Source organism: Caloenas nicobarica, chromosome 8, assembly GCF_036013445.1.
Source record: "Caloenas nicobarica isolate bCalNic1 chromosome 8, bCalNic1.hap1, whole genome shotgun sequence".
Lineage (NCBI taxonomy): Eukaryota > Metazoa > Chordata > Aves > Columbiformes > Columbidae > Caloenas > Caloenas nicobarica.
The window spans coordinates 9,908,137-9,933,233 of NC_088252.1; positions in this window are offsets into that span (position 1 = coordinate 9,908,137).

The window sequence follows — 25,097 nt, forward strand, 5'->3', positions numbered from 1 at the left end:
CTTATTCTTGATCACTTTTTTTTTTTTTCAGTACACAATCTACTGTGTGACAATCACATAAAACTGTGTCAGACTCAGGCAGTTACTTTAATTGTATCACAAATGTAATGTGACACGAGCAATGCACCCTGGTGTTCCGAGGAATAACATGATGTGTCACAGTGGCGATGTGTAAATTATGCTTCTCTGAGTACCATTGTTATGGAAACTGTGGCCCAGGAGCGCAGGAATCTCAGCTCAGGAGTGAGCCCTGTCCTGTGATTCGATTATGTCTGCCCTGAATTATTTTCTGGGATTTGTAAATAATTCAAAAATTCTTCTAACTATCCCAGATAGAACTCAAAAGGTTTTGCTTGAATGTTTATTCTGAAGCCATTTAAATGCGTTGGAAATTTCGAAGATTGTAGATACTTTTTTTCTAACTGAGGCATACTTAATCCATCAGAGAGTAATCTGGTTCTGTGCTTTCAGAATTTATCAGTTTTCCTTTTTCTTATTCCCCACATCTATAAGTATACCTATGCACATAAGCATTTCAACTATTGTCTGTATACCACGTGGATGTATTTTACTTTCAATTCAAAGTTCTGTAAATCAGATGTTCCCCAATGTTTCAGAAACTTGAACAGATAGTCATTTAAGATGTTGAAATAAGCAGTAATCGGATGTCTCTCATGTGATAGCATGGAACATTTAAATTGCAACCATCTCTAAGTATAACGTAAAGTCTAATGTTTCACCGTCTCTGATAGTTCTAGACTGTCTACAGTCAGGTTACGTTTTTGTTTATCACAAAGAGATTTCGATATGTACTTGGTTAGATATGTGCTTGGTTAGAAAAGCTGACAAGCTTTCACTGTCTGTAGTCCATAATTAAATGATATGCAGTGGACTGTGATCTTTGTACGAAACAGTCATTTAGGTCTGGGGAGCACTGTACTCATACGGCTTGGTTAAATGTTATTACAATTTCGGTTCATTAATTTTTCTAATTAATCTGATTGATTAAAAAGTAGTTGTGAAGCCCAAATGGAAAATAAGAACAACAAAGTTTTTGAAAAATCAGCTAACTGTGGAAGATCTGGAAACATGTTCCTCTAAAAGACAACAACAAAAAAGAGTCCTGCAACACGGTCACAAACCTGGACTTGTTAGAATGTTTAGCCTTCACTGCTTTGGAGCTAGACTGTCTCTAATGGTCTTAGTTCCAGCCCAGTTATTTAATGAAATTAGATAATGTCTTTTTTTCTGCATTTCACTATTCTTTCTTAGATCTTTCCAGAATTCATTTGCTGGTTCACTATCTGTCTTTCAGCCCAGCCAAACAACTCTTCTACTCTAAACTTGAGCTCCAAGTCAAACAACAATCTCACATTGTGGTTTCAACAATTATTAGCTAATATATTTTCATTGAAAGAGTAATACCAGAGGAAAACATACTGAATCACTGGTTCCTACACATTGTTATCCTGCAAGGATAAATGTTAACTCTGGTTATATCTGAAGTCTAAGTCTCAGGAATGTAACCCAGGTCCTGGGAGTAGGAGACTGGCCTCTCAAGGTGGCTCAGAAAAGTTTAAAAAGCAACAAAAAATAAAACAATTATATGATGATCTACTTCTCTAATCACTGACTGAACACACCTACCTCTGAATTGGTGAGACTAACTTTGCCAAATAACTGAAAAAAAACTATAGTAAAATATTTTCTGCAATAGTGTCATTAGGATGCTCAGTAATTTTGTGTACTCTTTCTTCATTATGATCCTGCCCATGATTTTTTTTTTTTTCTGGGTTACTGTTGTTTCTTATGAACATCCTTCAAAGCAAGAGAATTCAGTTTAAGACTGAATTCTCATGCTCATTTTTCATCTGTGCTAGACCAAAACGTGTCACTGAGTTCTACCCTTTTGTGATAGACTCCAACCAGAAAAGGATGTTACATATTTTCCTTTTTCTAACGTTTATGATAATTTCAGAAATGTAATGAGAACAAGAATCGATGGAAGTTAAATGTATTTTAAAATACATCAAAAGTTATTCACAAATGAAAAATACTAGTAACACAAATGTTACATACAATAAATGATTGTAGAATATAATTAGATTGTTTCAGAATTCAAGCATCAGAAGGGAATTCAGTTCCATCATAATACTCCAGTGTGAACTGCGACAGCTAAAATTGCTTCAATGACCCCCATCCAACAGAGGACATGGGTCTGAATGTTTGGAGAGTGATTCTTATGCAAGTTTTTGTGTTACTAGATCTACCTGATGTACTCATTTCTTTTCATAAATACTGTATCATCTATCTTCTCTGCTATTTTTCAAATTCATTTCTTCTTTCGTATTCATTTTACTGACAATTGTTGTCTATGGAATACAGTGATAAGAGCATAGAGAAAATGTAACGACGACTGTGCACACTGTAGGGTGGTAAACAAAAGCCCAAAAAAGAAAGAAAAAAGAAAGAAAAAAGAAAGAACATTCCTTTAAATGCCATATAGAAGAAAAAGAAAAACCCTAGGAAGCCTTTCTTCTACATTTAAAATTAAGACAGTGGAGCAGGTGTTTTACACAAAAAAAAAAAAAAAAAGTTAGATATTAAGATCATACGCAAGCCATACAGCTAAGAAATGGAATTGATATTCCTCATGAATAGGTCTCAGTAATGAAGCCCCTAGTTCAGCCTTCATACATTTGAAGATCATATTTCACTCTCTTTAGCTCACATACAGGGAGATTTTCTGCTTGGCTATAAATTTACCAACTTGAGGATGACATAGGAAAAATTAATAACCACAGAAACATCTGGAAGGGTTCGTGGTTGCTGCAGGAGTACAGCACAGTTGTACAGAATGAAAGGGCACCGACAGTCTTGAGTTTGACTTTGCTAGTCCAGACATCCTTCGTGCTTGAGAAATTCCTTTCCCCCTCACCCTTATATCTCCCATCAGTGGAAAATCAGATCACTCGCTGCTGCATGAAAGTGATTAAGATCTCAAAACATGCCACAGCGCACATGGAAATTCACCAGGTGAAGGGAGAGCACAAAGAGTTGAAATGGCAAAGCAACTGCCGCATCCATTCCACTAGGACTAGATGAATATTTTTTCATTAATAATTTCGTCAGTGTTCTTTGTGTTCAGAAGCAGTGTCTGAATAAACTCCAGCTTACTATGATCCATATACTGTTTGAAAGTAGGCTTTATAATTTTTTGCAAACATTTTTTCATCCTCTTCTAGTTCATGAGCATTTCTTTGTGACTTCCGGTATTCAAGTTTGGCATCTTTTTAAGAAATATGCATAACAGTTTCTGTTACATTAAACGATTAGAAAATACCTGCATGTTTGTAATAAATAACAACTATGCATTATTATTAACTAGTATAATTATCTACTAATAGGTCATGTCTACCAATTAAGCTATTAAATAACCTACTAATCTACCTACTAACCTACTGAAACCTACAAGTAGATACTAATCACATACCAAGGGAACTGCAGGATGGACAGCTTAGGCTGTATGCTTTCCAGGGCATGTTACTGTGAATACTGGGGCACTAACATAAATGTGGTAGCACATTTCAGATAAATTGTGGCTCCAGACTGGTCATTTCCATGCCGTCCTGGCTTCTGAGCATTCTTTACTGGGAGAGGGAACAGATTTGGTCTAGTTTATTCCTGTCTCCCCTGAGCAGCAATGACAACTTCAGCACGAATGCAGGGGCTGTGCTCCTTTCACACATTTTGTCTGACCCAGAGATAATTTCGTCACCGCTGCTGTTCTGTGAGAGGACAACAGCAGCCACGCTGGGTTACATAAGGTTTCACATCCCTGTAATCCCGTCTGCCCAGGAACTGCCGACTTTCCTTCCCCACTAGACTCCCCAGTACTGTCCCAGCACCATCAACACCAATATCATGCCAGTACTTCCCCTTATTACCACATCACAGTGTCACACCCCAGTATCACCCTGGAATCCACTGCACTCTTCAGCCCCACTATCTTCCACATCATTCTGGTCTCAAGAGCCTTCAGCAATGACTGCTTCAGGCAGGAGCGCCTGGTGACATCTGTATCCTCTCTGCCACCACGTCTCTTTCAACAGATGTAATTTCAGTTAAATTCAAGGTCAATCTCCACACAGATCCCATCCTCAGGACTTTGCAAACACTGCAATAATGTGCTAACTTAAATAATTTACTATCACACATTCCCAGTGACTATCCTACAACCTCTCCCTTAAGCCAGTATCATTCCAGCTCGCAGATGATTCTGCAACACCATACAGTCATCTCTTCCCACCCTCTCATTCTGAAGGGCTGTGTGAAGAAAGGCAAGCATTACCTCACACTAATAAGGAAAGCATGATTAATATTTTCTCTATATTTAATCTAGTCAGCTCAGTCACTAGATGACGTAGCTAATGAATATATAGATTGGTATTCTTATTTCTGAGGGAAACATGACCTCTATTCAGTGTAACAAGTATGCAAATACCCTGCTTGTAGGTGATTACCTATCACGTTACCTGTGAGGCAGGAAACATGAGAATTTTCTCAAGAATTGCTCAGCTACAGAAACACTGGGAAATGCTGCTATTGGTATTTCCAGCCGTACACTGGGCAGTTCTACTTCTCCCAGTCGCAGTTAAAAGAATTTTGAAGGCTGCATGCTTTAAGAGAAGTGTAAATCACCTCCTTGGCTCAGAATCATGAAAGAAAATGAATGGTGGGCTAACTTGTGGTGAAGTGGCTGCTGGATGTGACAGTTATGTCTCTTCCTATGTTTAAGTCCCCTCAGCAGTATGGCAAAGCAGAGAGAGAGAGAGAAGCCTGCTGAGAGAGAAAAGAAAAAAGCACATGTTGCACAGAAAAAGGAAAATAAGGTAACGTTTGGATAAAAATCTGCCTCACCTAAGTGCTCATTACACTCTCCCTCATGAGTTTGCTTTGCCTTTGCTGCTTTTACACAACTGAGTCAATCATTAAGCTACTTTTACAAAGAAAACAGCCAAACAGTAGAAATGGTGGAGGAAAATGGTTTTAATAAAAGCATCTATCTTTATGAAAATTTTCTTTGTTGGATTCATCCAACTGACAGCAGAGAACTAAAATCTTACGACAAACCTCAGAGAATATGGCATATATATTCCCCCACTGATGTTATCCACATTTTTTTCTTCCTTTTTCTTTTGGCAGTCGTGCTCTCTTCACCTTAAAAAGAAGTTCACGAAATTAAATGCCTCTGTGGAAAGTCCACATCTGGGTCACAGTTTAAAGGCTGTCTTTCTTGTGCTGTTAAGATGATACCTTGTCAGCCACATGAATGAGTAGACACATGTGCAAGCAACCAGGCACATTCAGGCAAGACATACTTGTCAGCCACTGAGTCTTTGCAGTGATTTATTTGAATTCAGGGTTCACTCCCGCTTTCTGTGCAGATTTCAAAGGAAATTGCAAACATACATACTCATCCACCTCTGTTAATTGAGAGACAGAGTCAGGAACTAAATTATTCAAAACTACAAAACAAATAGTGTAGGCTAATAAATACAGTGGTTTTTATAAATTATGTTCCATGGACTTTCCACACTGACTGATAACACTGTGGGATTTTTATTTTGTTATCCCTTAGAGGCACATTTTTGATCCCAAGCACACTTGCTTTTGAGTAAAATGTAGCGATATTTAGATCACTTTGGTTTTCCATTCAGACAAATAAAAAATCAGCAGTATGACTGTGTTAGCTGTAGATTGTCCCTGGGGTATGATATTCATGTTTGAAGTTCATTTGTTTGAGTAAGGAATATGTGTTTCAGGCCTCTCCAAAGTTTCTTCATGCTATAGTTGATCAGGTTCAAAGAACAAAATGCAAACCATGCTGTATAATTTATCGCTGAACACTCCTTGCAGTTCTATGGTCCTTAGTTGTGGTAATCACCATGTGGCTGACCTACTTATGTAGCCTGATTAGCTGTAGGATCTAAACATCTCACAATTTCAGATTTAATCATCCTCACAACACCTAATAGAACATTATTTTCCTGTTCTTACAGTTGAGAAACTGAAGTATTTGAGAAAAAAATAATAATTTTAAATGACCAAATAACTTTTAATATTAGAGTGCAAACTGTTGTACCATTATCCAGACCAAGAGAAATATTAAGTGCCTAACTGCATCTGATTTTAATGGAAAGCGGTATACTGAATTAGGCTAAGATCAGTTCACAACAATATTCACTTTGCATCAATGGATATGACTTACAGAAATAAAACTTTCCTTAATAAAACTCTACATAATGAAGTATGAGCAATATCTTATATATTATTATGTGTCCAGCTTTTGTATTTGTAAAGCATAGGTGAAGGGAGTCAGGCAAAGATTAAATGTGTAGACTGGGGCCCACCAAAGAAAAGCAAGTGCAGTTTACTATCAGCATTCTGTCTCTTCTTCTCTTTCCTGAATGGTGAATGGATTTCTTTACAGACAGGATCAAGAAATGAAAACAGAATATATAACTTATATTTGTAAATGTCAGCTCTGACTCTCCATACATCACTGAACATCCAACAGTTCAAACACTCCCTTTAGCTTGCACATCATGTTTCAACATCATTTTCATTTACTTGCATTCTAGCCTCACACGCACTCAACGCACACAACAGTCAGTGTGCTCTCCCTGTCTCCTCAGTCTTTGCACACTCATGCATTTGTGTAAATACACAAGCAGACATTTTTCACGTAGGTGTAACCAGCTGGAATGATTAATGGTGAATATCAGTGCATCTCTCCTACTTCCCTTGTTCTTTCAAGCATTACAATTGCCATTGCAGTATTTAGTTTCATATTGCCTTTCATCCTGAGAGAGCATGCTGTATGTACACAGAGGAGCTAAAATACAGCCACTTCAAAGCACAAAGGAAGCGTTAATTTGTAGAAAGGGCAGGTAAGGAGATAGTCTTCAGGTTCTGACCCACCAAATTTGCATCTTTGTTGCCTACACAGAGAAAAAGGGTTTCATGTTTAAAGCTTACTCTTGCAGAAGTACCATGGGTGGAGGATTGTATGGGTTGCATAAGTCTCATTTCCTCAGATGTGTGTTTCTGGTGTCTAGGAAGGTGAGCCCAGACAAAGCTTTCCACAGGCTGCAGGAGTCACAGCATTGCTGCACTTTTTATCAACTATCTTGCAATTCACGAAACTGTGCTGCAGATTATTAGGGGTCTAACAGAGTTTCTGTGTATTTTTCTGAATTTCATGTTTTAAGGCTCTCTCAACCTACTTGTCAAGTTCGTTGAAATGTTGCTTGAAACTGCTTCGAAATTTGCAATGAGGACTGGACAGGCAAACTGACACTTGGAGCATAGACATGGATTGTACAGTTTTAGGGAAACAGTTTCAAGATATATATATAAATTGTTTGTACCTCCCTACTCATAATGGCCCAAGAGAGGAAGCACTGGCTAAGGGGACACATGAGCCCTCTGTGTCAGAGCTTTCTTCAGGGTGGTTCTGCATCTTCTCATCTCCCCATTGTATGTTCTAGCCCCTGTCCTGGCATAAAGAGGACTCTCTGGTGCTGCTCCTAAATCTAGTGCTAAGGGGTACCAGTGAAGATCTATTCATTCATCTCCTATTTTGTCTTAAGTGTTTGGACAGGTAGCTCAGTACTACCCTTTCCACTTTAATTTGGCACTTTTATGCCCCTCTGCATCCACAAAAGGTGAAAGCAGTTTAATTCAATTGCCTTTATAAAGAAGTTATAGTTGTGAAAGTTTCTTCAGAGAAATCTTTGAAATGTTGTGCATCTTTATTATTGTAGTCCCATTCCATTTGGTAGTGTATATGTAAGTAATCAGAAGTCAAATAAAATGGTGTAAGTAGGAAACAGCATTGAAAGCCAAGCACTATACAAAATTATAGAGTGATGAGTAATATCCACTTACTTTCCTGGGTTCTGGATTCATCTCTCTTCCAATAAATAGTAAAATTGTCACTCAGTGGCAATGTGCACACAAAGAGTGCTCTATCATTATAATTGCTTTTTTCTTACAAAAAAACACCCCAGTTATCTCCAAATAATTCCATAAACAATGTAGATATAAATCTATATGAAAATGCATGACAGATGTAACCAGAATCACACTTCAGTGTTCAAGTTTTCTTAATTAAAAACTGCGTTATACCCACAGTGTATTACATAGAGCACCCATGTTATCTGATTATTTTTAAAAGAATGCACATGCAATATTACATCTTGGCACTACATAAACCTTCAAAAACTCATAATGAAAAGAAGCAAACATAATTTATCTTTAAAATCCAGACACTAAACTTGAATTTCCTCCTGGAAATTTTAATTAGCAATTTGAAAAATGCTAAGGCAAAGTATCTGCTCCCAGTTGTCTGTTTAGGTTAAATTAAATTATTTCTGAAAGTAATATAATTAAAATCCTTTTAGTTCTTAATCAATATTTTATTTACATTTATTTTCCTTGTAGTACTTGATTAGTTCTTTTGAAAAGGGTGGGATAGCTTATTTTCTGTTTATTATATATTCAGATGTATCTGTGCTTTCACTAATAGAAAAACCACTTGCACTACAGAAACACTGTAGAAATCATAAAATGATACTTTTTTTTTTCAGGTAGGCAATTGGGTTTCTACCATGTCTCAACAGGAATAATGTTAATAAGTTTTTAGCTGATCTATGTTCCTACATAAAAATATCCTTCACTGGAGATCATGTAAATTATACATTACACAAAGGGCCTGAGTCACCTGGTTTCACTTAAATTTCTGTAAAATTAAGTGGATAGGGAAAATAAAAATTAGCGTTTGTCTTCAGTTACACTTTACACCCCAACAGACCCAAAGGAAAGACCTAAAACTGGACTGAGCTAAGCCTTACACCTACTAGAGCTCCACTGATACTAAGGCCTCCACGTCAACAAACCTTGTCCAAACCTTGACAAAGGCCTTGTCCATCAACAAACACGCTTAATGGCTAAAAACACAACACAAAATATCATATCCCTAATATATAAAGAAGCTGTTGGCGTAGAAACCACATGAACAATGATTAAAAAAGCAAACATTCTCTTTTATCTCTGCTGGATTTCTGAAATTTTTGGTTGGTCCCTTTTCTATTTTCCTCATGACATCATTTAAATCAACCTTAGACTGTTCTGCAAAGTGGTGCGAATGCTAGTTCCAGTTAGACTTAAATCGCAATAGCACATGATTAGTTTAGACTGATGGAGCAACAGAGGGATATATTATACATTATGATACACTTCAGAAGGTTTTTTTCAACTGTGCCGGTTAACCATTATTTCTCTATGAAGTTAGATTGTGTAGAGTTCTTGGGGTCTGTTGGTGTATTGTCTTGGGGACAGGAGATGTGGTGTTAGTGGCACAGATCTCTAACCATCTCTGTGCATCTTTTTAACCCAGCACATGAGATTCCCAGTGTCACAGGAGTTCTGCAGATGACTGCAGCCAAAGGGTCCATAGCTGCTGTGAGGAGTGTGCCCAGCGTGCACGGCCCTGGAGCAGGAGGAGGGCAGTGTCTGCCCAGCTGGGAGCTCAAGGCATTGGCAGCAGGGGAAAGTCAGGCAAGGCGCCTCAGGTTTTATGCACAGTGCTTAAGACTTGACACGTCTGTTAAGATCTATATACTGGCAGACACATTGTGTTTACATCTGAGATTTGATGTATTTGTGTGTACAGTGTGTGTGTATGCCTAAGCAATGAAAATTAGTCAGTCCAGTGTTTCACCAGAACTGAAACCCAAATGGTGATTTTGCAATGCAAATAAATCCTTTACATTTATTTTAAATAGTTTCACTTGCTTTTTTTTTTTTTTCTTTCTCTCCGGAGCCTGAAGTACTAACATCAAAATGCTAACTAAAAAAATTTCCTTCTGAGATCTTTGCACCTATTTTGTGTAACCTGGGTCTATTTTGCATAACCAAGAGAGTAATTTGTCTATTTCAGATAAACATCCAAGCTGAAACTGTCAACCTTGAGTGCTTATAATGAAGCAGTTGCGTCAGTATTGAGCAGGGATAAAAAAGTGACTTGATTTTTTTTTTTCAGTGTTTATAAGGTGTATATGTACTGTTGATAATTATGGCAAGTGCAAGCTCTGTAGCACCTGTTTTATATCTTTCCTTTATCCACATATCGGACACAGGTTTCCATAGCCTAAAATAACTTCCTAAACTAAACTTTGGACCTCAAACTTTAGGTTATGGTTTGAAAAAATTCTAAAAATAGCATAAATGTTTAAGTTTGTACAAAGGGAGAAATACAAAATGATCCAGGTTTTGGGCAGAACGTACCCTCAGGAAGTGTGCTGAGGACACAAAACTGGGAGACGTGATTAATATACCAGAGAGACCTCGGCAAGCTGAAGAAATGGGCTGACTTCTGGAATCTTGTGAAATTCAACAAGGGGAAGTGCCAAGTTCTGCACCTTGGTAGGAACATCCCCAGGCACCAGGACATGATGGGGGTCACCTCACTGGAAAGCAGCATTGCAGAAAAGGGCCCAGGGATCCTGGTCAATGGCAAGTTGGCCATGAGACAGCAATCCGACCTTGCAATAAAGAAGGCTAATGGTATCCTGGACTGCACTAGGAGGAGTGTTGCCAGCAGGTTGAGGGAGGTGATCCTTCCCCTCTACTCAGCACTGGTGAGGTCATACCTGGAGTACTGTGTTCAGTTCTGACTCCTCAGTATGAGAGAAGTATGGATATACTGGAGAGAGTTTAATGAGGGGCTCTTCTCTTCAGATATTCTGTACCAGACGTGTAATAATCAGAAACCTTTTCAGCTCTCTTCCTATGTCACCTCTCTCTCCAGTCTTTTCCAAACTGACATGTTCTAGATCCTCATTGCCAGTGGACACTAACTCATTCTATTTCCCCCCGGGAGGTAAAATATAGGTCTGAGTAGAACAAGCCTGTTTATATGTGCCTATAGAGACCTCCTCTAGCAGAGTTTTCCTGGACTGTTCTGTCAAGATAGAATTTCAGCTACCCAAATTAATATGCACTCTCCTGGTGATGGGCTGCTTCCTGGCTGGCTGGACAGGAACTATAATGTCTCTTTTCCCTGGATCCCCCATACTAGCTGCTTTCATTTTTATACCTCTAACTCATCCTGAGGTTCTTTCTAGTAGCAACAAAATGAATGATCCCAATATTAATCTTTTTGAGATCAGAATTTCTTTCATGTAGAAAGCAAATAATAGATTATCTAGGTCTAAACTAAATTTTGCAGTGAATTAGTTAAAACGAATTAGTCTTCTCTGTAGAGAAAGCATTTTATTCACATTTTAAGTGAACATAAGTAGTTCAATGTTGCTTTGGGAGCAAAGTAAGCTAAATCAAATTAAAGCAGCTTTAATTCTAGATAAGACACAGAGTTGTATGCAGTTTAAGGTAAACAATTTAAAACTATTTTTTTCAGTTATTGAACAGCAACTCTTCCAGCATCCCCGTGTGAATATATTTTCAATAGCCTCTTTATTTGCCTTCTATTTCTGGTGGCTGTTTGGAAAGACTGCTTACCTTTTGGAAGTACTTCCAGACCAAGAAGTCATCAGTGGTCTTCTCTGCTAGTCAAATAAAGATGTTCTCCTTTGGCTTCAACAATAGTCTAACAGCATGGCCCTGGAGAGAGCAAGAGATTTGCAGTCCATTAGAAAATGACATCTATTACCCTTATATGCAAGATTTTTCAGTGTAGTGACTAGGTTTTAGAAACCAACATTTTAAAAGATACCTGAAGAAACTAGAAATGTGCTTGGCAAGTTGGAAAGAACAGCTCTACGCACAGGAAGTAATTCTCTGACAGCATATGCTGCTGTCACAGATGAGTGATTTAGAATCCTGCTTGCCACGCAACAGTGTTTAGATCATTTAAAAGTGCAACTAACCTGAGTTTGATGGCAAGGTTCGCTCTGTTACTTACTGCATGGAGGAAATATGCCAAGCAGAATTGCGCTGTAGTTGTTTTAGAAAAAGGCAGAGGGAGGCCCTCCCGTTGGGTCACAAGGTTCAGAATGGAACCCCTTGCATTCTAAACTCCTTCTCAGAGAGGAGTATAGGTGCGGCTGGATCCAGACTTAGTCCCAGACTTGATCAATTGTTCATGTGCAAGAGACAGCTGCATAGATAAAAAGTATTGCTTTCAAAATAACAATTGCACTTCGCAGGATACTAGTTTCAAAAGGATGGAAAGCAAAGACATACAGTGAGTTTGGAGTAAAAAAATCCTGCCAGCGTCTTCCATTTTCTTCAGGCATTCTTATTGCTATGCTTTTTCCACCGCACCACCATATGACATCCTTGTCATGCAGGAGAGAAATATCAACCAAAGTCTATAAGTCTTCAGATAGATGAAGATACACGACAGATGGAATAAATGTGCAGACACGCACCCCCCTACAAAACAGAGAGAAACTATAGAAGAAATTACACATGAATACAATGGTAACTGTCTGGGAAACATGCATTATTTCTTCACATGCCCTGACTAAGATTCAGAAGACTTGACTACTTTTACAAGATAGAGCAGAAAAATCAGATAAAGTATAAAAACCTCAAAAAGGTCCATTTTTAATGTAATTTTTATATATTTTACCATGAATACAGTATAATTATATTAATTGAAACTGTTCCTGATCAAAATAACATTAAAGGGTTAGAAATGATGATCCCTAAAGCCTTGTATTAAACTATTTTTAGGTCCTCATGTGTTACTTAAAAGCTAATATTACTATCAACAGAAAATGAATTCACTTGGTAAATAATCATGTTATGGTTTCAAATTAAAAAAGTGTCAGGACTTGGATAGCAATTTAATTTGCCAGTCACCCTAATGCATTATTCTAAGTTAATTAAAATGCTTTCAATTTTTTTGCTAATGCTTTTCATTTATGTTCTGACCATTTCCTGATGTTTCAATTAGTTTTGTTCATGGGCGTGTGTTATAATGAGCATCAAGTTAAGATCAAGGGTTACTGAAATTTATGACACTGTTACTCAACCAGCCCTTAAGCCCTGTTTGACTTCGTAATATTTCAGATGACTTGATGTGTGTAAACAGATAGCTAATTCAGCTACTGTTACTTATGTACTTAATGAATGTAGTGACATTTATGGAACTAGTCAGAATTTTTTCAATGAAATATTTTCCGTTCCAACTGACTTTATGCCAAAACTGGAACATTTTGGAAATAAATACTGACTTTGATGAAGTTTTTATGGAATTATTTCTAAAGTGTAGAATAGACTTCCAGGAAGATGAGAGTAAAAGACGGAAACCCTGATTTTCTTGAGCCAAACGCAAACATTTTGCCAAAGTCCCATTTTTGCCAAAAGCTTTTGCACACTTGGCTTTCATTCCAGAGTGACACAAAAAGATTTTCAAAGCCAGAGAAAAATGCATAAATTGAGAGATTCTCCCACTTAGCTCTAGCTCTTTGTCAGAAAAGCCATTGCTGGTCTGCTCATAATTTATACCTCTTCAATTGTGCTATGGTTAATTAGAAAACCCTAAAAAAAAATGTGTTGGAAAAGGAAGGAAGAGACTGTTTGGTGGAGCCGTGTTCCAAATTGCTGCAAACTTTCTCCACAGACTGGATGGCACTGATGTTGTCCTTGGGATGAAGGGGAAGGAACTAGGCTTCTGCCAGAGGAGGAGAGAATCCAGAATGGGAGCCTGGAGAGAGTCTGCAAGGCTGGACTGTCGATCCTCCTCATGAGGAGAATGAATGGCTGTTATTCTCAGCGGGAATTACAAGGTCAGTGCTTTTGAATATTCAGTTGAACACATTATTTCATCTTAAAATGCCCAAATACTTTTAATAAATCTTAATCTCGGAGACAGAAACAGGCATACTGCAGAAAAAAAAAAAAAAAAGAAAGAAAGAAAAAAAAAAGAAACACACCCCTCCCACCACAACCAATTAAGATGTCTTAAGATAAAGGCAGGAAGCCTGAACGTGATTTGATAAAACAAGGGTAATTGATGGTTCAGAGGGGTCAGGCTTATCAAGTCAAAGTTGCTGAGGGACGTATTTCAAGCACAGGTTTATTTAAATGATTTGAAATTTATGGAAACCAGAGATGGGGATCTCATAGCAATAGAAAAAGGAGACAATGGAGAAATTACAGCACATGACAGATAGATGCATAGATGTCTCAACAGAAAAAGATCGGATTAAGCATAGCCTGAAGAAACAACATGTATGTGTAACAGAAGGAACAGGCAAAGCTAATTCCTCTCTCATAACCATGGAAATAAAAATAAGCTGGAAGAACAGGCTACAATAACCTGAATACTTGACTTTCTACAGTCAATTTGCTGTTGCGTCGCACTTAAGGAAGGACTGTGAAGACTGTAATAATTTTCCCATTCACTTGCAACTCCAGCAAAAAGATAAAATGTGAATTTTTTTCTTCAAATGCCCTTTGCTTTGTACATGTATGCAAATAGGTAAGAGCCAGCCAGGTACCTTCTCACTCAGTACCTAAATTCAATACCCTTCTGGTACAAATCAGCACTCTATGTTCAGTTCAAATGCCAACAAACAGTGTTCTGATTTTCTGAAACAGAAAGCGCAAGATGTCTCAGAATAAACATAGTATCCCATGACTTACCTAGAATCATATGTTTATCACAGTGCTGCCAAAGTACAGCGAAATTGCAAATGTCAAATTACTTATGGGGCAAACATCCAATTTCAGGGATATGAAAACGGAGCTGTTTAAAAAGAATTATCTTCCAAAAATAATGCGCATTTCAGCAAGCTGTACCAGTAGCATGCCAATCTGAGATCTAATCTAGTGGCAGCCTTTCACCTAGTACCAGAACTATAGCTCATATATTTAAAATTATTTACTCTAGTTAATCTAGCTAACTGTGCTAACAGTATAGACAGGTATACCTGTGATATTCAAAAAACTGCAGATAAGCTGTTTGACTATGTAATTATCCCCATTCCTGCTGACATGAAAAATGGATTCTACATTTAACCAGCAACAACGTGCATTCTACCAAAAGCACCACCTTGAAGTTAATTGGACATCAAATCCTCGCACGACCTGTTAAAAGTTTCTTGGTCTTCTCAGTAAATTCTCTCAGACCTAAGAAGGTGCAAAAAGAAGTAACAACTTTTCATATTGCTCATGTATTTTATGTCTAATTTACCAAATGTTACCTCAGTCGCTTTTTAAAATAGCTGGACAATCAGCTGGAATACCTTCTAGGCTATTAACAGAAATAACGACTAACAGCTAGGTTAGATCAATCTGCACTGTAATTCAGACACGATGACCATGTATGTATATATGCACAGATTTCACAGCCAGGAAAAAAAACAATAATTCAATCTTTTCATTACAGTTTCAGTTCCTGGCACGGCCTGTTGCCAGCAGAAGTTAGCAATGTCTCAGCACTAACACACAAGGAGATCTAGTACCTGGTACAAAGAATATAGAAAACACCGTATAGTATCGGTCTCCCTTCTTTCCTCATGTACTTCCACTACGGTAAAATTGTTATTCTATAAGGTTTTAAAAAGAATTAATTATTATTAATCTTTCCACTATAGCTTTCTTGATATCTTTTTTTTAAAAAATCTTATCAAAAAAATAAATTCTCTCTTTAAAGATTATTTCAAATAAATAATCCAGTCTCAGACCACTTAGGTTTTCATTTCAGAGGAAGGTGAAATAAATTAGTTTGGTCCTTTGTAATATCTATTGATCTACTGGACAGGTTTACAATACAATACAATTTCATTTATAGGGTATCTCATAATACTGACATCAACAAAATGACATACAGTGGATTTTAAACACATTATCATAACATATCCATTGACTAAATTAGAAAAATATCTTTGCTTTATTTATTTATTTTTTTTAGAAATCCTTAACAAAAAAAGATATTGTTTACCCTCAAGAAAGGAATTCCGAATGGAAGGAGAACAATGAGACAACACTAGCCCATCAGTAAATATCTGGAGGCAGCAGTTAACAGGTACGCACAGCTTGCTGGGAGCTACAACACAAAATGCTCACGGTAAGTGTCATCCTCTATTGTCCTACTGCTTGGGATGACATTTTCACCATAATTTGGTTGGTGTAAAATAATGAAGATAATTGGTTTTGTAAAACTCTTTGCTTATTTCTACTGAAAGCAATTTCTAGTGAGAGTAATTATGCCAGAATCTGCACCTGGGATGGTGTAATTCTGGATGTACCTACAGACTGGAGGACAAGAGGCTGCAGTGCAGCCCTGCGGAAAGGGAGGTATGGGTTTTGGTTCATGGTAAACTGAAAATGAGTCATCAATGTGCCCTGGTGGCTAAAAGGGCCAACCGTACCCTGGGTGCATTAAACATTGTGTAGCTAACTGGCCAAAATAAATTATTATCCCACTATATTCAGCACAGGTGCAGACTCACCTCCAGTACTGTGTGCAGTTTTGGGCTCCACAATATAGGAAGGGTATAAAAATATTAGAATGCTTCCAAAGTGGTGAAATGACAAGCAGGTGTCACATACGAGGAGTGGCTGAGGATGTTTGTTCAGCTTAGAGGAGACTGAGGGACGACCAGTTTTGCCATCTACAACTTCCTCATGAGGGAGAGCAGAGAGGGAGGTGTTGGTCTCTTAAATATATGGTTTAACTTTTAGGTTGCCCTGCGTGGAGTCAGAAGTTGGATTTGATAACCCTCATGGGTCCCTTCCAACTCAGAATATTCTATGATTATGCAAGTACAGGGTAGCAGAGAGCAATGTCTTAATATCATAGAGCAAACAAGTAGTAGGTCTTAGGTATAATTAAAGAATTCTAAAATAAACTGTAACTGGGAAATAAGACAACTTTTTCTTTATTTTGAGAAGAGTACTCCATATACCGAAATCGATGTAAAGCACCCAAAATGCTGCATTTAAATACTGAACACCACACACCAAACCAGCAGCAAAAGCAGCAGGAAAGCAAGCAAAAAATATCATTATAATAGTAACAGTGTCTGGTCTTGATAAATGTATGTAAATTTTCAGTCACATCTTTCTAATGGGTAAAAAAAATTCATCACTACCTCTTATACACTTTTTCATCTACTACAGAGCTCAAAGTCTAAAATGAGCTTAAGATTCTTGTTAGAGTTATTTACAAATGGTGTTTAGTACTCTTTATTAAAAAAGGAAAAAAAAGAAGTGACTGAAAATTCACATTTTTATACCAATTTCTATATACAAGACTTCCACGGGCTAATACCACAGAGCAGCCATGACAGAAACAGAATGAGAGCAGAACGAGGTTTAGGGAAAACAGGGAGGTGAACAAAAACATCTCCAAAATTCACAGATTAGTAAGATTGTGAGGAGTCGTCTTCCTCCATTAGAATTGTCAATGTTTTCCATGCAAGGTACAGCATGAAAAAAACTGATATACAAAACCAAGGTCATTTATTTTTCTAAGAGTAAATACTGTAGAAGTCAACTTTAGTGATACAATAACTCTATCCATGGTTGTTTTGGTGCCTTCATTTACTTTGATTATCATGGTCATCCATTATGGTTTAATCCAAGTATTACTGAAGTTGAGAGATTCCTTTCCTTTGAGCTCAATCTGCAGAAGGTTTTTAGAAGTTACTTTTTCTAAAAGGAAACACTGAAAAAGTAAATTGAGGCTCCTGGAAAAACCTACTGGTAATTCAAGGCTGATCAAGGTAAATTCACGTTTTCTATCTGCTGAAATCATTAAGTGATCCATTAAGATCATAAAGATTAAACAACAGAGTGAGCCAATTAAAATTTTATGTGTGTAATATTTAGTATTGCATTCAGTTCTCCAACCTTCGGGCTTATGTTGATGCCATTTTCCACTGAGATATTGGCTGCCTGCCTGTGAGCCCTGCTTTAACTTCTTGGTTTTGTGTGAAGTTAAGAAAATAACACATCAGCTAGTACATAAAAAGAAACGTAGGACAACCACACTTCCCTTGGCCTTGGTCATTATTTGAGATGTTCAAATATGGAAAATATTGCCAAGATTTTTAACCAACTGTTTAGAGTGACAAAGTCAGCCTCATGGTGCTCATGGTCTCTGTCTATCAGCCTCCAGACTGCAAGATTCCTACTGACAAGTGCAGACATTCCTGTTAAACCACTAACATGGTCAAGAAAGAGAAGCAAGAAAATGTACACCTAAATCTGATGCAGAGACTCCTAATTCAAAACATTTCCATTAAACAAAAAATTAAACAAAGAATGACACCAGCCATTTGCGATAACATAGTGGCTGAGTAATTTCAAATCAATACAGTCAAACATGATAATAGGAACAGTCAATGCAATTACATTCCAAATAATCAATATTTTTTTGCCATCAAAACCACAAAGGACAGAGAATCAAGTTACTGTAGGAGCACTACAAATGTCCACCACAAATGTGAATATAAAGGGAGTAGAGTTTTTTCTTAATTTTAATGAAAGTGCATTTTGTAGCTTATCCCATGCCCATTCTGGTACAAGAATATACTGAACATGCTCTGTTCTTCCTGGGCAGGGGAGAGAGGAAACTTTTAAACACTGCATCGCATGTGCTAGCTGATGTTTCTGTCTATATTTCAAGAGTTTGCTGAATTCTGGAGATATAAATTGTTCTTCAGGATGACAATTTTCCCAGACTCCAGTCTGGGAAGAAGCCCAGTGCAAGCTTCTTGTTAGAATTTTACCAAAAGAGGATAACACTCTATTTGTCCAGCACAGGGAGCACCGAAAAATAAAAGCATGATGAATTTTCACACTTTTTAATGTCTTAAATAGCAATATAATTTTCCTCTGTTCTTGTTGCCGTTATAACCATTAGGAAAGCTATCAGTCACAGATAGAATAAAATAAATATCATCTTTCAAAGGGCAAAAATTCAATACAGGAAGTTTAACAATTAAACAGCATCGAGTAGTGTCTTTTCCACCCTTTTTGCAGTGAAATAAATGACGACAGAAGTTACAAGCAGTTGAGAAAGTAGCACTCTACTCTGCAGTTAAAAATGATGGATAAAATGAGAATAGAACTGCAAAGCTGTCTTTTTCAGATATTAAAAAGACAAGCATTTTTCTAGGCTAACTGGAAAAATCATTTGCTCATCTACTTATTCTGATTAGATGTCAAAAAAAATAAAAGGTTTATAGCATTTAACATTTTAATAATTCAGGGGAAATAGCAAACCTAGGCCTAATTTTCTTCTCATTGAACACGATGAGAATTTTTGCTTTTAAATTCAAAGTAAGTGGACACAGACCCTTGGTTTTAAACAAAGCTAATATTTGAGAAGATGGTAATATAAATAAATTGCAGTTCAGTGGAATAAATCTGGAGGTAAAAGTAACACTTATTAGTAATAGAAAATTCAGACGAATTTACTTATTTTCATCTTGTGCTTTCTTCTAGTTTATGAACTTTCTGAACAGTTACATATCTGTGAGACAGACATCTAAACTCTAGGAATGACCCACGCAAGACTCTCCTTAGAAAAAAGGCCATGCTCAACTTTTCACCTTCCCATTAAGCCCATGTAAGGCTTACAGTTGCCTAGACTCAGGAGGAGAAAATTCCTGTGAGGCTCTGACCTTTGCAGTGGGCTAGGACAGTTTTAGGTTTTTTTCTTGAAAGCAGGGTAGTTCCCTAGCTGTACACAAATGCTTCAAATATAGGGTCACAGCCTCATATAAGTAGCAGCAAAATATCCAGTTCCAAAATTCACATTTTTTTGAGAATTGGTCAGTGAGAGCTCACCTGAGAAAGTATATTAAATGGATTGCTTGTCTGTTAGAAGTCTGAGTATTAGTATGACAGTTAAAGGAACATCATAAAAGGTGGAAGCTTCGGGCTGGGTTCTCAGCCCCTGGAAGCACCACGGTTACATTGGAGTCAATAGGTCAATGTAGTTTTATAGATGTGAGGGCTTGGCCATGCCAAGGCATTAAAATGTGTCGCAGGACTTGGTCTACCAGAGCCTGTTTGCAGTTCTCCCAGCACAGGACAAACTGCACAATGTTCTGTGGAACTTACTAAATGCAAGAAAGATCACAGACTGCTACACAACACTAAGTAAATTAATGTTCACCTCATAAAGAGCAGCCAGTGTACTACTGCAAAAAAAGGCGATAGCTTCTTTCCTAAGAGGATTCTGTGTCGTAACAACAGCTCATTGTTGTGCTGCTCTGTCTGCCCTTACTGCTCGGTTGTCTGGGATATCATCTCTGAGACGTGTGTTGAACTAGATGTCACTGAATATAGCCCTGTCACTGTGCACTCCCAAATTCCTGGGATAACGTAAAGGTACTGAAAGCTATTTTCCGTATCTAAATACTTCTCTGTTTTTCCTGTAAAGGAAGTTACGTAGTATCTGTGTCAGCAGTAAACAATAAGCAGGGAGCCTCTTGTAGTCCCAACATTATTGTCTCAAATTGTGAATTATGACTCCATCAGCCATGATGCAAACAAACCACATGTAGCCACTGTCACTGGATCACCATAGCTCTGCAGTAGCATCTTCCTCAGCCAGATTAATTTTGTACCATATTTCAGGATTTTTTCCCCTAAGAGCAAACCTAATGTTCCTACCTGCCCTTTAATCACTTCTGTTTCATATCAATCTGTGTCAAAGAACATTACAACAATAATATATAACTCTAGGGAACACTGATATTATATAAACTGCAGCATATTACTTACCATATTAAATTCAATTTTTCAATTTAGCTATTCCCTGTCTGTTTTACTTGGCTTTAAACTAAACAAACCTCCAGTGCCAAATGCAGCAGTTGGAACTGACCACCTACAGCACAAGATTAAGGAAATGAAAAAATGCTGTGTATTTGTTCTGAAGCTAAAACCTCCTTCTCTCCAGCAAAGGAACTTCATTGATTACAAACCACACTGGTTTAGATTAAATAAAATGGAAATATAATGAGCTATGGTGCAGTGAAGTATAGTTTATATAAAACTTTTCAGTCACATAAACTCTAAGGGAGATCACTCTTCTTCTAACAGAATTTTCCAGGCTAGAAGAAAATGTTTATCTGCAAACCTATCACCTTTATTATAAAAGACTATAGATGTAGTGAAAGGGAAAGAAGTTGATTTCAGTTCATAAGAGGTGCCTTTACTTCTTCAGTTTTACCCTATCTGTAAATAACATCTTCTTGACAGTGTCACATCATTTGGGGCTCTGTGGAGCAAACCCCTGTTTTGCCCCTGCATTCAGATCCCCAGAGGCTTCAGCTCGACCAAGCGGAAGACAGGAGCCACATGTTTCAGTGTCACCCACACTCTGAACTTTGTCAACATCTCTCTAACTACTGTAGCATGAAGCAAGAGCATAACTTCCTCCACTTGCTCAGACACAAAAGGTGACCTGTACTGATGATATTATTCTACCTCAAGTGAGTGTGTCCGATGTGAAACGAACCTCAACAGATGACAGAAAAGGGACAACTTCCAGAGACAGGATGGCCCTGCTACCTGTTTCTTACAAAAGAAAGTACACACTTATTTCCGAGGCTTGCCAGCTCGCATCATTTCTAATGCTTACCCAACCATCTAAACCAAATGAAAATTAAGCTGTAGATTAGTTCAGAAATGTAATAAAAAGTGATACAGTCTTGAGTCATTATGATACTTTCTCAAGTACAGGTACGGTTGGCCGAAGGATGTAATAGTCTAGTTAAAAAGATGTATACAAACCTAAGATATATTGAAGGCAAAGAAAAGACTTTCATTACAGTTTGTGTGCTGGAGAACAGAAGTAATATCATGAGTGTTTCTCTGTGAGCTCTTTCCCATTCCCTCCAACTTAAACCAAATATTTAATATGTCATTCAGTATAGATTTCAGTGCTGTCCTTTATGTCCACTGAAGGAGTCCAGATGAAGACTCTCCACAGCCTTCAGCTCCCATGTGGTGCAAATAATTCCTATTTTCCCATTTATTTTAAAGCTGCTTGACTTACGTATTTTTATTACCACATACATATGTGAAATCCAAGAGGCCTGTTTAAGTTACAAGTCAGCTCAGAGAGGAACAGAAGCATAGGAAAAGAAAAACATAGTGCATGTTCACTTCACACTGAGTACTAGAAATGGGCAGGTCACCTAAAAACATATAAAAAGAATCTCAGCCAGACTATTGGATTTTAACCCAAATTATAACAATTTTTGATGAGTAATTTCCATCTAATTTAAATATCAGTCTTCTTCACAGGACTCCTACCTACACTGTAGCTCATGATGAAGTAGTAGCACATTAGATAGCTGCTGCTAAGCCTGCTGTTCACTTCAGTGCACCAGGTTCCATGTGTGGTAACTTGGAAGCTCAGGAGAATTCGGTGAATCCTGATTAATACATGAGATATCAACAGGAGTAAAGGAGGGTCTGTAAAATTAGGGAAAAGAAGAGATGATATAGTAAAAGGTCCATATAACACTAGGAAATCCTGGTTTGCTATGTCCCTTCTCAAGGTAAGCAAGTTAAAAAACTGTGTTCTCTCTTGAATGACTCTCATGAATGAAAGCATCAAGATTTGTAACTCATTTTTCAGACAGTGAATAGCAGCAGACCTTTTAAGAGGTCTCAGAAAGAGGCCACACTACATTGTAGAGAGTGATGTCAAGAAAGATGGAGAGAATGATGTTAAAATGAAGAAAGGCCAAAAGACTGAGAACAGGCATCACTGGAAAGGTCATGGAGGTGAGTTATGTGTTAAGTCTCCTCTGAGTCAGCCAAGAATTACTACTCAGCCTATTGTGGAAAGACTTTTTAATACCCTTCCCTATAATTATAGAGAAAATGAAACTCTAGTTTTTTTATAGTTAACAAATTCCCAAACTGTTAGTTTTATTCACAAAGACGGTTCCTCTTAATATACTTTACTAAGCTCCACTCTAGCAGATTGGTAATTGTGGCTTTGGTCCAACAAAGCACACATAAAAGTGAACCTGTGAGCAGTTGAATTGATTTTGGTGAAGTATAGATATGTTTAAACTATTAATATGTTAAACTGCTTTGCTGGACTGTGGTTTAGATGAACAACATCTCTATATCACCCTATCAGCCTGTCCAGCAATGCAATGGAGCCAGCAAAAAGTTAATGTGATTGTTAAGTCATTGGAAATAGGGCATGCACACATCAATGAAATTACCTCGTGGAAGCATTTGTCTAAAATTAGTTCTTATTTTTTCAAATTAGCTCATTTTTCTGAATAGGAGAGCTTACTATTCTGTGCAAAAATAGAGAAATTAAATAAAAGGAACATGCAGAGTTATTAATCAAATTAATAGGTGGCACCAAATTGTAGCTTTAGAGCACATCTGAAAGGAAAAAGGCTGTTCAAAGATCAACTGCAAAAGTTTATATGTTTTATTAATGACAGAAAAATATTATTATTCATGCATTTTATTAGTCCTGGATAATATCGTCTTAATTAAAATTAGTACCTACTAGATTTCTTAAATAGCATTTCAACAACATTAAAGAAAACAATCCACATTTCCTGTAAAAACCTTGCTGCACATTAGAAATAATTATTAATTCATTTGCTTAAATATTAGGTTTGTGTTTCAATAGTCAATGTGGCTTGTGCTATATAGCCAATTAAATTTCAAAAACCAAGCATGATCAGAATGCAAGGGCTTATATTGAAAAATCAGGAAATTATGTTGAGCTCAGCAGGTACAATTATTCCTGAGGATCTGTACAGCTTTGAACCATCACCTTAGATGGGCAGGAAGAGGCAGGTGCTGACAAATGCTGTGGGACCTGGAACCATTTGAGTTGCCTAACCAGGCTTGACCCTCAGCCTGCTGAAAGGAACAGAGGAACATTTGCAGAACTGCCTGTTTGATTTAGGAGATTAGATCCCATTTCAAAGCTCCCTGGGCATTTCAATCTTAAGGAAACCCCATCACACAGGCTAGAAAAGCCCAGATTTTTTTGAAACAAAGCAAAAGATGCATAAAAATTCAAATAAGTGTCTCAGCACTCTAAAATACACCTCTGCATGCACCTGTGGTTATGTTCTTAAATAACTTTAAGACATAGGCTATTTCATTTAATTTTTTTTCTTTTTCTCCCTTTGAGAACATGGTTCAGAGGCTGCTGAAATCAATGGATAGCCTTTCTCTTTATCCATGATTTTTAATATCATTTGTGAAAAATAGTCATGCATCACCCCAGTTTGCAGGCAGACAACAGAACACAAGCACTACACTTTATTTACACTCCATACATTGTCAGAAGACTGAGATCTCACCAAAGACCATCTCTAACCTGCCCTGCACTAAAGAAGATCAGAAGTAAAGTTTATTCTTTCTCCCTGCAAAGACAGCCCAAGGGCATTAGGCCTTTTAGGACATAAGCCATGCACAGGAGCATTATCAATATGTCTTCATGATTTTAAGAACAGTAAGTGAAGAACACAACACTTTACTGAGTTATTGGTTTTCCTCAGGTGATTAGATAGGGACCTTACCACAGAATTTCCTCTATCTATTATAGTAGGATTGTCGCAACCATGACCCAAGGATATAAGGGAAGCAGGGTAGAGAGTATCTTTCGTTAGACAGATAGTTAGATGAGGAAAAATACTTGGCAAATACCTATTTCCCAGGGAGGCAGTCATGGCTCCAAGCCTGACAGTATTTGAGAAGTGGTTGAACAATGCCCTCAGACACATGGTGTGAATTTTGAGGTTATCCTACGCAGGGACAGGAGCTGGACTCGATGATCCTTGTTGGTCTCTTCCAACTCAGGACATTCTATAATTCTATTCAAATCTGAAAAGGAGCAGCAAACCTCCAGCTAAGTAAAGATTAGAAACAATTGGTCCAAGATAGCTAAACAGTTACAAAATTGAATCATCTCTTCTCCTTCTTTCAGAGTATTATTTTTAATATTTAAAAATATAAAAATATTTTTGTATTTAAGACCTTAGCCTTTGCAGCAGGGTGGAGAAAAAAAAAAAAAAAACAACTCATCCTAGAACTGTGTGCAG